The sequence below is a fragment of the Ursus americanus genome, chromosome 5, assembly GCF_024610735.1.
Source record: "Ursus americanus isolate L20-20 chromosome 5, mUrsAme1.1.p, whole genome shotgun sequence".
Lineage (NCBI taxonomy): Eukaryota > Metazoa > Chordata > Mammalia > Carnivora > Ursidae > Ursus > Ursus americanus.
In genome coordinates, this window is record NC_142131.1 from 69,825,983 (window position 1) to 69,842,549 (window position 16,567).

Consider the following 16,567-nt stretch of genomic DNA (forward strand, 5'->3'; position numbering starts at 1 on the left):
AGTGACTGGCAGGGGTTAGAGGGCAGTAGAGAAGTGGGTGGAGCTATAAAACGGCAACGTGAGAGATCTTTGTGGTGATGGAACTATTCTGAATCTTGACTATATCAATGTCAATATCCTGGCCATGATATTGCACTACACTTGTTCAAGATATTGCCACTGGAGCAAATTGGGTAAAAGTACATGGGATATCTCTGAATTATTTCTTACACTGCACACAACTCTAAAATTACCTCAAAACAAAAAGCTTAAAAGAAAATAAATGGCTTTCTGATGGTGATGACCTCCCCACAAGAATATGCTTTCCAGAAGGACCTCCTCCATCCCTCTCTGGAAGAGGAGAAGAGGAAACACAAAAGCAGCGCCCAGTGTAGAGCCCCTATTCCTACTTTGTGGATGTGAAGTGCCCAGGATACTATAAAAATACCACAAACTTTAGCCATGCACGAAGTGTAATTTTGTGTGCTGGCTGGTCTACTGTCCTCTGCCAGCCTACAGGAGGAAGAGTCAGGCTTACAGAAGGACGCTCCTGCAGAAGGACCACGAAAAGAACCCTGAATCAAGATGACTGGGAAACCATCCCCCTAAACACATTTTAGATTTTTTTTTTTAAAGATTGTATTTATTTGAGAGAGAGAGAATGAGAGAGAGAGAGAGAGACTGAGATAATGAATGGGAGGAGGGACAGAGGGAGAAGCAGACTCCCTGCTGAACAGGGAACCCGACGTGGGGCTCTATCCCAGGACCCGGAGATCATGACCTGAACTGAAGGCAGACGCTTAGCTGACTGAGCCACCCAGGTACCCATATTTTAGATTTTAAAAAAATGTTACTTACTGACGACTTTGGTAAAAAACACATAAAGAAAAAGTGTAACAGTTAAGGGATAAAGTGCTCTTACCACAAGCAAGAGGCTTTTTGTTTAAACTAAAAAATCAAACAAACAAAAACCAAGAGTTCCAAAAATTAACCTTAGAAAACTGAGCATGGTGTGTTTTCCACATGAATTAAAAATAAAGCTGAATAATTTATTAATTCCACTTTCATTTTTTTGTAGTACCATGCACACTGGGAATTGTGTCACTCCAACTCACGGGAATCAGATGTTCCTATGGGATTTTGCTATCAAGGCTTTCCGATCTTGAAAGTAACACCATTCCCTTATACTGGTAGAGAGTCTAAAGAAAGAAAATTAATAAAAATAAAAATAAAGAGTGTGTACCTTTAGGTCTTATATCTAAGTTAATATTAAATATGCAAGAAGAGAAAATACTCTTCAGTATTTTTTTAAGGTGTACTTATTTATTTGAGAGAGAGAGAAAGAGTGTGCAGTGGGGAGGGAAAGAGGGAGAGAGAGTCCCAAGCCAACTCCAGCTGAGTGTGGAGCCCAAAGCAGGGCTCCATCTCAGGACCCTGAAATCATGACCTGAGCCAAAAACAAGAGCTGGCTGCCCATCCAGCTCGGTCACCTAGGCGCCTCTCTTCAGTATTTTTTTTTTTTTAAGATTTTATTTTATTTTATTTGACAGAGATTGAGACAGCCATCGAGAGAGGGAACACAAGCAGGGGGAGTGGGAGAGGAAGAAGCAGGCTCAGAGCGGAGGAGCCTGATGTGGGGCTCGATCCCATAACGCCGGGATCACGCCCTGAGCTGAAGGCAGACGCTTAACCGCTGTGCCACCCAGGCGCCCCTCTCTTCAGTATTTCTAAGGCATTTTCAAGCAAAGAGAATTCCAAGAAAATTAATCATGGGACCTAGTCATTTTCCACTCTTTCTGTGTGACTTCTCATGCTAAACTCAATGTGACAGCAGAAAGCATTAAAAACTAATTCTAGACCTGGTTTATATCAGCACATGTAAAAGGTTCACTAGTAACTCATGATGAACAATTTCACTGGAGTTGGCCTATACCTTGCATGATATATCATTGCTCTCATTTAACGGAACTTTAGGAAATCCATAGCAGGTACAAACAGCAGATGTTATAAGCTCGTAAATAATCCTGTTAATGTCCACTTTATGTTGTCATTTGCCATCATTCAAAATGCATCTTCAACAAACATATGATGAAAGTATCCCTAATTATGTGTATGGTGCTTTTATAATTTTTGACTAATAAAATGCCTCAAACTGAGGATAATCAGTATTTATCTTAATACTTTTTTTTGGGAACTATGGAAGAAACAATTTAAGGAAAAATTTGAAGCAAACGGTTACAAAAGTGCAATTATTATACAAGATACAGAGAAACATTTTTAAATCTACTCTTCTAAATGGGCTAAAAATTACCCTAAAATATAACAGTTTAGCAAGTTAATTAAGATTTCATTGTAACTGCAAATTAGCAAAAGTGCATAACTGCCATGTTATTAGGAAAGAAAATGAGAAATAAAAATCTATATGACACATTTTATTCTAGAAATTCAAAACAGCATTATAGTATTGTCTTCGAATTTAAATCGACAGAAGTGAAGACGTATTCTGACAATCTCCTATTTCTGAAGCTTACAGTTTTAAGGAATGAAACTTCATTGTTTTTTACCTTGCACACTTGAAATTAAAAACCATTTAAAACGTTTTATGCATTTGCCTGTCTTTTTAAAACAGAGTATGCTACTGGTAATTTAACTTTATTTGGAGAACTTGAATAATTGTGGAGGAGAGATATTTTCTCCTACTAAAAATATGGTTAGTTACTGTTGTGCATTTGCTCGTTTTTTAATAGGCATTCTGGGTTCTTCCTAATTGTTGGGCTTTATGCTTCTGTTTCACACTAGCCAGTTTACAAGTCTCTCGTGGGCAAAGAAAACCTGCAACCCATTCTAATTTGGTAGCGGTAACTTGCTATGGGTTGAAAACAATCTCATGTTAATATTTTGTGCCAACTAAGAACAAGCTGGAATTGACTGAAAGAAAATAAATGTTTTAGTGCATGATCTTTGCACAAATTAGTTAAGAATCACTTAAGTCAATTACATGCACTTCTTTTCTCTCTTAATTTCAGGTCCTCAGCTATTCTCTGACATTTGAGGTCATCAGAAATTTGCTTTCACAATAAGCTAAATGGTGTATTATTGTTCTATATAAGTTTTATTGACAAGCACAAGTGAAAGTGATGTGTCCATGAATTTACTGTAGGGTAAAGATTCCATTAAATGTGAGTTTCTTCTTTTTATGACACACCCTGCCATTTATTCAATTTATTCAATCAAGAAGAGTGTTTTCTAAAATTGCACCACAGAATACTAGTTCTGACAGATGGTCTCCAAAAAGCAGAATCCTCACTCCAACACGCTTTGGAAATAATGCCAAATGTATTGAGCTTGACAAGTCCTCCCTATATGTAAGAATCTGTGTGTGTGTGTGTGTGTGTGTGTCTGTGTGTGTGTATGTGTGTGTGTAAAACCTACCCAATGAAATGAGCATTCCATAAACCCTATTTTGAAATACAAGAATCTGAAGAGAGTCAAGTTGTGGCCAAAAGAACAATAGGTTCATCAAATCCCAACTGATTTTCTTCATCATGGGTTTATAACAAGACTTCCTATCTCTTGCATTTAGGTTTTTACTACAGTTCCGTCTGCACAGGCAGTCTGTGTCACTTGTAGACTAAATGTAACAAATTCTCCTTGCATTATTTTTTTGCCTGGAAACCGTGCATTGAGATACCAAGATGACAAGAACCTGGGTCCATGACCACCTCTTTGGAGCAGCTTCACCCCCCCACCCCAACTTGCAAAGGAGAGTGCAGTATGTTGGACAAACAAGCCTTTGCTGAGTTACACCGAGACTTCAGGATTAATTTATTATTGCTGTATAATTCAACCTATCTTAAACAATACAAGAGTTGGATTCTGAAATAATGAGAGCAACGCAAAGAGACTTGATATAAGACTTATAGATGTCCAGATATTGAAAATTCCTTATTCACTCTTCATCACTATATATACTTGTCAAGACACAAATGATACATTTTACTTTCAGAGATATTCATTAAATATACTTGCTAGGCTACTATGTGACAGGCACTGCTCTAAACTAAGAGGGTAAAGTAACATAAAATACACACAAGGTCCTTGCTCTCCTACAGCATACATCAGATTGAAAGGAAGAAAATGCCCAGTGGGGAATATGCTCATTAAGAAAAGGATGGCAATTTTCTTATTAGATAATTATATCTGTAATTTCCATTCCCCTGCTAAATTTCATTTTAAAATACATTAAAATTACAGCAGTTATGGCAACAAAAAAAAAATGAGCCATTACTCACGTTTTGTTAGAATGACAGATCAGATATTAAATCAAATATGGATATTTCTTGGTTCTTGTCAGTAATGGAAACCTATTTGAATATACTCATTAAACTATTTCAAAATTTATTTTGGAAAAGAAATATTCTAGGCAAACTGAAATAAATTTCACTGAATTCCATAAATTTAAACCTCTCTTTATCACTAGCCAAATTCTGTTCACTGAAGCAACACTGCCGTGAAGAAGCTTTTTTCCGAAATTTAAAGAAACATCTCATTTCTAAATTATACTCATAGCCATGTTAATGCATCCCTCCCCGCCTGTATTATCAAAGTAATATGCTGTCTATAATTTATAGGAACAATATTAATATATTATTATTTTTATCTTTACTCTTAAAAACCAAAGAATGTGTCAAAGACTTCCTACAGAATTTTATAATGCATATATGTGTACTAAACACTTCTCCTACACTAATAATGGAAGCAGTATCTGTAATGACAGAGTTTGAGATGTTGGTAAAGTGTGTTTTATTTGAAAATTAATGAATATCAAAGGGAAGTGAGTCAGCCAAAGTGCTGTCTGCCATGTACTTTATGGTCTGAAAGTACTTGAGGTCAATGCCAAATTGAGGAGTACCATACATGACAGCATAGAGGAGGACTTTTGAAGACATGAATTCAATCACTCCTCATACACTTACTGTTGGTAATAGAGTAAAATAAGACAATTCTATATTATAATTGCAAATGAGATCAAAGTTGATGACTAAAAAGTACTCAGTTGGTTTATGTTTCCTCATTAATTTAAAACAATCACCACTTTGTGTCAACATAGTAAATAATAGCCTACCTTTACGTTCACTAAACATTATAACAGTAGTGACCTAACTCTAAACAACATGAGCTTATTGTTACAGTTTCCATTCAATGATAGCCCTTGTTCTGTTTTTCCTTTCTCTCTGCAACTCTGTCAGGTTATCAGTGATTTTTCAGTAAATCTCTTTTTCTTTACCAATTTTCCTGAAGAAGACACATGATCAGGAACTAATAACAATATCATATGAGAAACATTTCAAATCTAAGAAGGAGCTAAATCTGACAATAAAGGAGTTTACTCTGTTAAGTAATAATAAATTATCAATATACAAGATTTGACCACTTTTTAGTAGAATGACAAAAAGAAAGGCATTATGAGTAAGAATTTGGGTGGTTCTTCGATAACTATCCCTCCCCCCACCCCCATCAAAAATACTCTAGAAGTGTTATTGGCCAACCCAATATTCAATACGGAGAATATGAGAACCTAGGTAGCCTAAGAGGCTGTTGGTCAGTAAGTGAATTCATTAGACATTACGAGCATTAGTGACTTCAGGAAGTAGATAGGGCACACTGTCTGCAGTGCAACAACCCCAAAGAGGTGTGTTGTGCCATATTATTCTCCTTATTTAAAAAAAATTAAGTCCCCAAAGGCATACAAGGTAGCCTGTTATGAATAAGTTTTAAGTACTGAATAGAAATTCCATGGAGTAGATAGAAAAGACAGTCTCTTCAATAAATGGTGCTGGGAAAATTGGACAGCTACATGCAAAAGAATGAAACTTGACCACTCTCTCACACCATACACAAAGATAAACTCCAAATAGATGAAAGACCTCGATGTGAGACAGGAATCCATCAAAATCCTAGAGGAGAACATAGGCAGCAACGTCTTTGACATCGGCCACAGCAACTTTTTTCATGACACATCTCCAAAGGCAAGAGAAACAAAAGAAAAAATGAACTTGTGGGACTTCATCAAGATAAAAAGCTTCTGCCAAGGAAACAGTCAAAAAAACTAAGAGGCAGCCCACGGAATGGGAGAAGATATTTGCAAATGACACTACAGATAAAAAGACTGGTATCCAAGATCTACAAGGAACTTCTCCAACTCAATACACAAGAAACAAATAAACAAATCAAAAATGGGCAGAAGATATGAACAGATACTTTTCCAATGAAGACATACAAATGGCTAACAGACACATGAAAAAATGTTCAAAATCATTAGCCATCAGGGAAATTCAAATCAAAACCACACTGAGATACCACCTTTCACCAGTTAGAATGGCAAAAATGGACAAGGCAGGAAACAACAAATGTTGGAGAGGATGTGGAGAAAGGGGATCCCTCCTATATTGTTGGTAGGAATGCAAGTTGGTACAGCCGTTTGGAAAACAGTGTGGAGGTCCCTTAAAAAGTTAAAAATTGAGCTACCCTATGATCCAGCCATTGCACTACTGGGTATTTACCCCCAAAGAAACAGATGTAGTGAAGAGAAGGGCCATATGCACCCCAATGTTCATAGCAGCATTGTCCACAATAGCTAAATCGTGGAAGGAGCCAAGATGCCCTTCAACAGATGACTGGATTAAGAAGATGTGGTCCATATATACAATGGAATATTACTCAGCTATCAAAAAGAACGATTTCTCAACATTTGCCGCAATATGGACGGGACTGGAGGAGATAATGCTAAGCGGAATGAGTCAAGCAGAGAAAGACAACTATCATATAATTGTCATATAATATATCATAATTTCACTCATTTATGGAACATAAGAAGTTGAAAGATCAGTAGGAGAAGAAAGGGAAGAAGAAAAGGGGAGTAAACAGAACGGGGAATGAACCATGAGAGGCTGTGGACTCTGGGAAACAAACTGAGGGCTTCCAGGCGGGGGGGAGTGGGATAGGCTGGTGATGGGTAGTAAGGAGGGCACGTATAGCATGGTGCACTGGGTGTTATGTGCAAGTGATGAATCATGGAACTTTACATCAAAAACTGGGGATGTACTGTATGGTGACTAACATAATATTATAAAAAAATATTATAAAAAATAGTATCTCTAAGAGTCATTACAAGTAATTCAATCTTTCTATTTTTTTTATGTCATAAGATGATGAGCAACTGAAACAGTGAGCATCAAAGTAGTTTAAAGACTGCGGGGCATTAATCAAATATAAGTTACATAATTATATGATGTTGGGAAAAATTAACTTTGAACAATAGTCTCTGATTTTTAAAAATTGATAAATAGTAATAATTATTTAACTTTATGATTTGAAGCTATCTTCTTTTCTATTATACACCAAGCAATTATTAATACTCTGTATTAAATGACAATAGTATATAATATTTCTTTTTACTTATTTGTTACTCCTAGTGATGTCTTGGTTATTTCTTAAGGTAGCTTGAAAACAACACATCTAAATAATGTTTCAATATATCAAGGAACGATGATGTCAATTATTTAAATATTTCAACTTCTATGTTCAAACACATTTCTCTAGTTCATACAGTTTTTTTTTCACTTTGTATATATTTAGCATGTGAAAATGTTTCTGTTCATAACCAAACTGCCCAACTAAAAATCTACCTTTCAGTTTTAAAATTGAAGAAGAATTTATAATATGGTATTGTCTTTAAAGACAGAAGCTAAGGGGCGCCTGCGTGGCTCAGTCCATTAAGTGTCCGACTCTTGATTTCAGCTCAGGTCATGATCTCGGGGTCCTGGGATGAGCCCCGTGTCAGGCTCCACACTCAGCAGGGAGTCTGCCTGAGATTCTCTCCCTCTGCTCCTCCCCACACACACTCACTCTCTCTCTCAAATAAATAAACAGAATCTCAAAAAAAAAAAAAAAAAGACAGAAGCCAAGAACTCCAATATTCTCCCTTACTGAAGATTAAAAATATGCATACACAGAGAAGACATGACCAGATCCCTGCAGGAAAAGGGGGAAAGAGAATATGTTTTTCATACAAGTCAAAAGTTCAGTAACCAGACAATATTATCTCCTGAGCAACAACAACAACAACATCATCATCATCATCATCATCACAACAGCATCAGGTTAAAAAGGCCCTCTGTCTACATTAATGTCTGTTCTTTAGTATCTCAATAGGCTAATTTTAAGTACTCATATTGTTGAACACTAGAGGGAGTACATAAAAGAAAAGGAAGCCAAATACTGATATTACCTAGTTCTTCAGTGCTTTACATAATATGAGGTCTTTGCAACAAACTGCTTGCTTACTTCTTATGGACACAGTGGAATGATTAAAACGTTTTAAACGGTATCCAGCACCCATTTTTATATATCATTTTCCAGTTTTTTAAAATTTATAATGCCTATTGGCAAGAAAGATACACAATAGTCAAGAAGTAGCAAAACAAAGTGAATGCATTTAAAAGTAGACATACATTTTCCTTATTTTAGTCTATATATTCTATTAGAAGAGAGTAGAATTATACCTTAAGTGCTTTGAAGAGTTTAAAATGACATGCCTGAGCCTAAGGGAATAACGGGCACTTTCAAATCAGAGCCAGACTTTTGTCTCAAGGTGAAGCCCTGAGGTTATACTCCATTTAGGGTTTATATAGACAAGCTGTCTCCAGAATTTCTGTATGGGAGGGATAACATGGGAACCGATGGCTGGGGGATCAGAAACGTGAGGACTTAATGAATTAGTATTTTTTAAACACTCTACCTTCCACACAATGAGCATTCAATGTACCAGCTATTACAGAGAGAGGCTTCGTTCACTTCAAAGAATAAGAATAGGGACTGAGTTTAATGAAATGCATTTAATGAAGACAAGTAGATAATGAAATCAAAGTAGGGGGAACAAGCCCTCCCTCCAGGCAACCTACACGCTAAAAGCACATGTAATAGGAAGATTGAAAAATCCATGTAGAAAGTGTTTAATAAGCATCTACTTTATGCTCCTTCTCTGTAACTAGTAGATATGCAGTAGAATGTAAAGGTGATCATTTGACCCTTGAGAACGTTGATGGAACAAGAGTTGGAAGAGATCCAGTCATTCATTGATTTGTTTAATGAGCCCATCTCACATGAAAACTACTCCTCTAAGAACTTGAGATGCTTAAGGGAATAAGATGAAGGTCACGGGCCTCCAGACACTGACACTCTATAGGTGGGACACAAACAAATAATAAACACCAGAAATAAATTGTTCAGTATGACAGACGCTGCTAAGTATTAAGAAAAGGAGAAAAGGCTTAACAGGGAAAGAAGGATAGAGAATGCGAGACCATATAAACACAGATGGAGTTGCCAGAAGGGGCCGTGGTAGAGTGACAATGGAGTAAATCCTGAAAGAGGTGAAAGGGCCAGTGCAGAAGTGGAGCGGGCCGTGAAAATGTGCACGGCACATTCGTCCCTGCAGCAGTGAGATTACTGCAGCCCAAGCAAGGAGAGTCAGAAAGAAAGCAGCAAAAAAGGAAGGGGGAATGGTAACAGGTGAGGAAGGAAATGCTGTGAGCCTCAGAACCACGGTATGCTCTGTGACTCTGAAATGGGAAGTCACTAAGGGGATTTGAGGAGAGTGATGTGATCTAGCTTGACCCTGACCGGGAGCGGGAAAAGGGCTGAAGGAGGCAAAAGAGAAGAACAGTAAGGGAGGAAGTCTACTGTGGCAATCCAAAGGAGAGGGGATGTTGGCTTGGACAAGGGGGGCAGCAGGCAAGAAGAATCGATCAGATTCTGGAAACATTTTAAAGACAGAACTGACCAGACTTTTCAATGAACTGTAGACAATGCATGAGAGCATAGGAAATTAATGGACTCCAAGGTGTGGGAGGATGGAAACACCATCCACTGACGTGGGAAAGACTACAAGTTATTAAGTTTTGAGGGAGGAAGGAGATCAGGGATCGTGGACATGGTAAGTGGAAGAGGTCTTTCCGACAGCCAAACGTGAGATGTGTCCCTCAGAAGAAATGTCTGGGCTGATGATACAGATCTGGAAGTCATGGACCTATTTGTGGAATTTAACCACAAAACTGAATATGAACACCAAGAAGAAGAGGGTAATTTTTTTTTTTTTCAAAAGAGGATCAAAATTTGAGTTCAGATATCTGAAAGGAGGAGTGAGTAAAGGTCAAAGAGAAAGAAAAATCAGGTGAGAAAAACATAGTATTCTTCAAGCCAGGTGAAGAAAGATTATTAGGGATGCTCAAATGCTGCCAAGAGATTAAGTAAAATGAGGTCTTGAAATCAACTATGATTAAATAAGGAGTCACAGATAGAGGCACGTATGGTCCAGGGGTTAGACCATATGTTCTGACCAGAGTGGGTTTAGAAAAGAATAGGTAATAGGTGATAGCAGTAGAGAAGACTCCTCAGGGTTTTGTAAAGGAGAGCTAGTAAGCAGGATGGTAATTTTCAGGTGAAGTCGGGTCCAGAGAGGATTTTGCTGTTATCTTTATTTTCATTTCTACGCTGATGGGCTTCATCTGGGCCAGAGTGAAAAACTGAAGGTAGAGAAGAGACGGGGAGGATTTTCAGTGATTTTCTTGAGCAGACAGTAAAGGACAGGCTCTCCCGCATATGCAGAATGACTGACTCTCAGCCCTTAGCACCTTTAAGACGTATTACTGGGAAATGGATCATGTTCAAATTCCTCATCGAATAATAAGAATGAGACTTTAAAAATGTTTTTACCGAAGATGACATGGTTAGCAGCTAACACAGGAAGGATACTAGATGTCTTTAAGGAGGCACAAATAAGAAACAGTTGTTAAGCAACAGAAGCAAAGGCAAAGCAGAGGTACAGGGAGGAGAAACATGAGGGCTACAGAATGCAAGTCGGGATAAAAAACTGAGAGGGTGTCAAGATTGTCAGGGATGGTCTCCGGGTTGCTCACGGAAGGGAAAACAAAGATAAAGTCAAAGAGGAAAAATGGGACTCTGGATGTAAGCTGGGAGGCTGGGTTTGTTCGCTTGACATTTTACGTATCAGGAGGATAGTATATGATCTTTGAAGCAGGGGAGTGGCCCGAAGAAAGCAGTGCATTAAGAAGATTAATCTGGCTGTGTTTAGAGAATGAGTCGGCAGAGAACAAAGGAGAAAGATTAGCTGTAGGGGTATTAAAACATCATCCATGAAGTTTAAGGCAAAGGGATTATGGAGGTGGCAGTGGGAAGGGAGAAGGCAGCCAATCCGAAATCCCCTGTTTAGCAAGAATATGCAAGACTTATCAGTGACGTTATGCTCTTGTTGCTTCGTGCACTTTGCTTTCTGAATCCTTAATGCTCCTTCATAAGTATTACTTCTGCCTGTATTTGAACGATGTCCCCACACTAGCCTGTAGTTGCCAATGGGAGGGGCCGTGCTCGTGTTGCTCACTATTTTATTTCCATTGTCTCGCTGAGAGTAGGCGTTTATAAAGAAAATTGCTGAATAACTGAAGATGATGATATCAGGGGAGTATCAAAGAATCTGATAAGAAAGCAAAAGGAAAAAGAGGAGAAGAAAAAACGTGGAAAACAGGAAGAGGGGAGAAAGAAGGAGAAAACAAGAAAGGGGAAAGTGACAGATGAAGTAGAGAAAGGAGAGGAGGAGGGAGAAGAAAAACAGAGGACACTGAAGTTAAAAACCAAGAAAACAAGAGGGCAACTACATTGCTGCTGGGAACTGGGGAAGCTGATTACTGACCACTGTTTACAGGGAGAAATATCCAAAGTCCAACTCCACCGCGTGCCCTCCATATTAGCGACCCTCTCTGTCTTAGCTTCCCCATATAGAGAGCAAGCTCATAATAACCTCATAATAACCTCACAGGCTAACTAACGGGGGCAATCCCATGAGTTAGAACAGCTCCTGGCTCATGAACAGATGTCAGTCATGTTCATCATCATCACCATCACCATATTTCTTTTAGAGCTTGTGCCGTACCCCAGAGCTGAGACACCATTTGAACCTCTCCTATCTCTACAAACATGGAAGATGCAGGAGGAGGCTAAGACAGATTGGCAGGTGAGATGAAGAGCCCCTTCCTTCTAGGCAAGGTTGCCGCTCACCTCGCTTGGGAACCACGAGTGGCAAGAACACAATCACTTCGCCGCGGCCACTGCCATTGTCCCTTCTGAGTCTCCCTTCTTTTCCCCAAACTGTAAAACAGACCTGCACTTAAATTCCTTGAAATGTGTCAGTTTCATTTTTCATTGTGAAAAATGGAAACGGAGATGGGGTAAGTGCTGAATGGAAATGAGAAGGTGCCTTTTAAAAGTAGGTTCGGTGAACAGAAATTCCTAGAATCGGGTAAATGTGGGGGAAAACCACAAATAATGGTTTGTTTAAAGAGAGAGAATACAAGATAGAAAAGAAACATAAAATCCTAATGCTTGCTGGATAAACAGCAAATCAAAGCACAAATAAGTTAAACTGGGGGTGAAGACAGCAATATTAAGTAACATAGAGCAATGATTTACGACCATAATGAGTCCCCTCTCTCCCAGGGGACATCTGGCAACGTCTAGAGACATTTTTAGTTCTCACACCGACATTTTGGGTGGCTCCCGGCATCTAGTTAGTAGAGGCCAGGGATGCTGCTGATGATCCCACAGTGCATAGGACAGCCTTCAACAACAGAGAATTTTCTGCCCAAAGAGCCGTTTTTGAGAAAGCCCCAACTGGAGATGAAATGCAGAGAGGAAAAGATGGAAATAGATAGGATCCAATCACTCCTCTGCTCAAAACTGCAAAGACCCCATCTTTTTTTATAATTTTTTTGAATTTATTTATCTTGAGAGAGAGAGTAAGCATGAACATGAACGGAGAGAGGCGCAGAGGTAGAGGGAGAAGCAGGCTCCGCAATGCAGGACTCAATCCCAGGACCCTGAGATCATGACCTGAGCCGAAGGCAGATGCTTAACCCACTAAGCCACCAGGTGTCCTGCAAAGCCTCCATCTTACTCTAGGAGTTATAATCCTTAGACATGTTGCCCTATGCCCCCCGGACCCCTGCTCATCCACTCCTGCCACACTGGCCTCCTGGCTCTTCTACAAACACGCGGGACACTGCTGTTCCTTCTACCTGGAAAAGTGCTCTCCTAGACATCCGTACAGGACACTCCTTCACCTTTAGGCTCTTCCTTTGACATCACCATGCCTCTTTTTCAGCCAGGCTTATAATCTAGACCATCCTATTGACAATTGCTCCTCCTCCCTGTGACTGAGTTCCCCATTATAATCTTCTATTGTGTTCTAGCACTTTCTAGGCTTTGACATAATTTGACAATTATTATGTTGGTCTGACTTTCTCAGGTCCTCTCCACCTACTGTGTAAGATCCATGCGGGAATTTTGTTGGTCACTATATGCCCAGCAACTAAGAAAGTGCCTGGCATACAGTAGGCTCCGAACAATTATTTGTTGAGTAAATGAATAAAGAGGCTCAGACAAATTCAAAGAACAACAGCAATAATTATAGACACATAAAAGTGCTCACTCTATTCATGGGAACTGTTTTAAGTGCTTTACATATGGTTAGTCTTTGATTCGCTATAACTAGCCTACAATGGAAGTAGAATTATCATTATCATTGCCATTTTAAAGGAGAAATGAAGTCAGAGAGGGGTTAAGAAATATGTCCAATATTGCACAGCAGAGCAATACGAACCGAACTGGCCTGGCTGAGAACCTGCCCCCCTCACACGATGTCACCCTACTGTGCGACACACCCTCAAAATTTTTCTGTTACTAAGAAAAAAAAAAGTAATTCTAAATATTTGACAGAAACATCCAGCTACCCAATCAAGGAATAATCAAACTTACACTTTATTCTACGTAACAACTGGACACAAACTTATCATTGTTATGTGAGCTTTAAGATTTCAAGTTAGCTTTCAAGTAGGTACAGTTTCATCACTGTCATGAAAAGTAAAGAAGAAATAGTTACCTAGATATCTTTTTCAGCGATTGTCACGGTTTTTAGCAGCCTTACTGAAATTAAATTAAAATGTAGACGTCATATACGGACAAAAGCTTGGTTGTCACAATGTATGTAAAACATTAATGCTGTATTTGAACACATTTTAAAGAGAACAAGAACTCGTTGCCAATGGTTGTCAAGTGCATCCGCGTTTCTTGGGCAACAGAGAACGCTGGGAGAGACTTGTCCCACAAAAGTAACTTCTGGGGTTGGCAGTAAGTGTTTTCATCGTATGTTAACATCATACCTAAGAATAATGTTCTAATGTGGAATAATAAAGCAAGAAACGTATGCGTTTCGAAGGTCTGCCTTCACATTCCTCAGATGCGTCACTACAGGAGTTAGTGAATGTTTTGCTAAGCAAGTTTCCTAAGCACAGAGAAATCAATTAAAATGGAAAGCGACATGAATTTCCCTCCCATATTTGCATTCTCGGGGTAACATGATGGCCCTTTGCACATTCCACATGGCTTTAAAGAGTTTTCTCTCACCCCCATAGAGGGGGCTCCCAACAACCCATGACTTTCTTCAGGGCCAGGCTCTTGAGCTGCTTCATGATTATATCCTTTATGGTCTTCAGCACAGTGTCCTACACGTACCCAGAATTCAGTAAATCTTTCTTATTTCGTGAATTCATGTCATACAGGAAAATGTGCAAGCAAACAAGGAAAAATGCTGTTTGGGGAATTTTAAGAAAAAGCATATGCTTAATTTACAATAAGCTCTGAAAACATTTTGTCCTATGGATGATGCACTCTAGCACTGACCATTTAAAAAAAAAAGGTGAGAGTTAGCCTTTAGACACACGAGCATTCTATAGTCTGGGGACAGTAGTAAAGTGCATGTGTGTGTGTGTGTGTGTGTGTGTGTGTGTGTTATCAGAAGGAAACTGCTGAAGAGCTACCCACTGGGCCCCACCCCCAGCACAAAAGCCATCAAATTACAGCCATCAGTATTTCTTTTTTTCCTTCCTGGTTTTTTTTTTTTTTTTAGAGGGGGGAAGGGCAGAGGGAGACAGAGAATCTCAAGCAGCTCCAACCCAGCCGTGGAGCTGGATGCAGGGCTCCATCTCATGACCCTGAGATCATGACCTGAGCCTAAACCAAAAGTTGGATGCTTAACAGACTGAACCGCCCAGGCGCCCCTCTCTTTTTCCTTTTTGTAGAGGCAGGACTTTTGATCGTGAATACTACGGAGCTGGGTTTCAAATAACTACCGGAAAATTAAAAACAAAAACAAAACACACAAGCAGTCATTTGCTTTTTCCTCTTCACCTGAGTTATTCTCACCTCCCCAAGGTTCTCTCAGTATTTGCAAAACCTTATTTTCATAGGAGCTTTTGTTCCAGGAGAAATATCCACGATTTTGTCAAACTTTCAAAGGGCTCTGTGATATGGAGGAAAAAATTAAGAACCATTGCTGCTAGGAGGTAACTGATTTGATATATATATATATATCAAATATATATAAAATTATATATATTTAACTTGGTATTTTTCTGCAGCATGGACATAGTTGGAAATTTTGGGATAAGATTTGATACTACGCAAGAGGCAAAGAAATGCCAACATATCTGTTCGCTTTCATGTAGTACTAGAGAAGAAAATCTGTTGGAAATCATCAAATGTGCTTTCTCCAAGCAAGTATGGCATATATTATCTGTTGCTGAGAATCTATTTATAGTGTGCCAAGCACCATAATAACTGACTCACTGGGCACAGGTATGGAATGTGCCTCCTCTCAATTATTCCACAAGGAAACATTTATCCCAAACGCCAACGTGAAGTAGCATTTGCAAAGCAGGGGGGAAGACAAAGACCATAAATGTAAGTTTTGTGTTAACAACGGTAATGTTTTTACCTAAAGTGGGGTCTAAAAGCTGAATTCCTTTGGAAATCTGAATGTCTTTCCATCCTCAAAAACAAAAATAGCTTATACAGCAAATAAGGCAATATGTGTCCTGAGCTGACAGGACACCCCGTGAGCCTGCCTTGCCTGGACATTGCTTAGATATGTCCATTACCTCCTTGTAATTCATGTTACTTTCTGGCTCTTACTTAGAGCCCAAGAAGTGCTTGCTCTGGGTTCTCAGGTCTTATGGGAAAACTCAGTCTAAAGCAGTTCATCCTAAAGAACTAACTTTGCATGTAATGAAAACGTTTCTATCCGTATTATACTGGAAAAACAAAGATTTTAGAAAAAGGCTGTTTCTTGTATCCCTTATGTACATGGGAAGAGGGGGTGCCTGACAATTGCTATCACTAAAATCAACATGAGAAATCTAATTATAAAGATACACATGACCTTGTTAGTCAGCTCAATAAGTTTGTGTCTCGTAGAGAGTTCAACAAGCTTTTCTCTTCATCAGTCATCGCAGAAAGCTACAACCCCGAACATCTCAAAAACCTTAGGGATGCTACCCCCCTTCCGAGACATTTGGTAAAATCAAAAGAAAATACGTTTCCCAAATTCTTTTAAATTCATTTGAATCAGGTGTACACAATACTAGATATCAGCAAGCACCCATAAAAAAGTTGCTCC

General features: G+C 38.9%; 1 protein-coding gene and 1 pseudogene across 2 annotated transcripts in view; one reads left to right on the forward strand and one right to left on the reverse strand.

The window, feature by feature from the left end:
• The window catches only part of PRR16 (proline rich 16), a 180,962-nt gene that overhangs the window by 155,381 nt on the left and 9,014 nt on the right, over nt 1–16,567 (reverse strand). The window lies entirely within an intron of this gene.
• LOC148110144 (small ribosomal subunit protein eS27-like pseudogene) lies at nt 280–599 on the forward strand (annotated as a pseudogene).